The sequence below is a fragment of the Schistocerca nitens genome, chromosome 7 (genome assembly GCF_023898315.1).
Source record: "Schistocerca nitens isolate TAMUIC-IGC-003100 chromosome 7, iqSchNite1.1, whole genome shotgun sequence".
Taxonomy (NCBI): domain Eukaryota; kingdom Metazoa; phylum Arthropoda; class Insecta; order Orthoptera; family Acrididae; genus Schistocerca; species Schistocerca nitens.
Window position 1 is genome coordinate 314,544,452 of NC_064620.1, and position 894 is coordinate 314,545,345.

The window sequence follows — 894 nt, forward strand, 5'->3', positions numbered from 1 at the left end:
CACTTTTCGATATTTAGGGTCAACTGCCACTTTTCGCACCGTTCAGATATTTTTTCTAAATCCTTTCGCAGTTTGTTTTGATCTTCTAATGACTTTATTAGTCGATAAACGACAGCGTCATCTGCAAACAACCGAAGATGGCTGCTCAGATTATCTCCCAAATCGTTCATATAGATAAGGAACAGCTAAGGGCCTATAACACTACTTTCGGGAACGCCTGACATCCCTTCTGTTTTACTCGATGACTTTCCGTCAATTATTACGAACTGTGACCTTTCTGACAGGAAATCGCAAATCCAGTCACATAGCTGAGACGATATTCCATAAGCACGCAATTTTACTACGAGCCGCTTGTGTGGTAAAGTGTCAAAAGCCTTCCGGAAATCCAGAAATACAGAATCAATCTGAAATCCCTTGTCAATAGCACTCAGCACTTCATGTGAATAAAGAGCTAGTTGTGTTTCACAAGAACGATGTTTTCTAAACCCATGTTGACTGTGTGTGTCAATAGACCGTTTCCATCGAGGTAATTCATAATTTTCGAACACAATATGTGTTCCAAAATCCTGCTGCATATCGACGTTAACGATATGGGCCTGTAATTAAGTGGATTACTTCTACTACCTTTCTTGAATATTGGTGTGACCTGTGCAACTTTCCAGTCCTTGGGTACGGATCTTTCGTCGAGCAAACGGTTGTATACGACTGTTAAGTATGGGGCTAATGCATGAGCATACACCGAAAGGAACCTAATTGGTATACAGCCTGGACCAGAAGACTTGCTTTTATTGATGTGAGGTGTTTCATTACTCCGAGGATATTTACTTCTACGTTACTCATGTTGGCAGCTGTTCTTGATTAGAATTCTGGAATATTTACTTCGTCTTCTTTTGT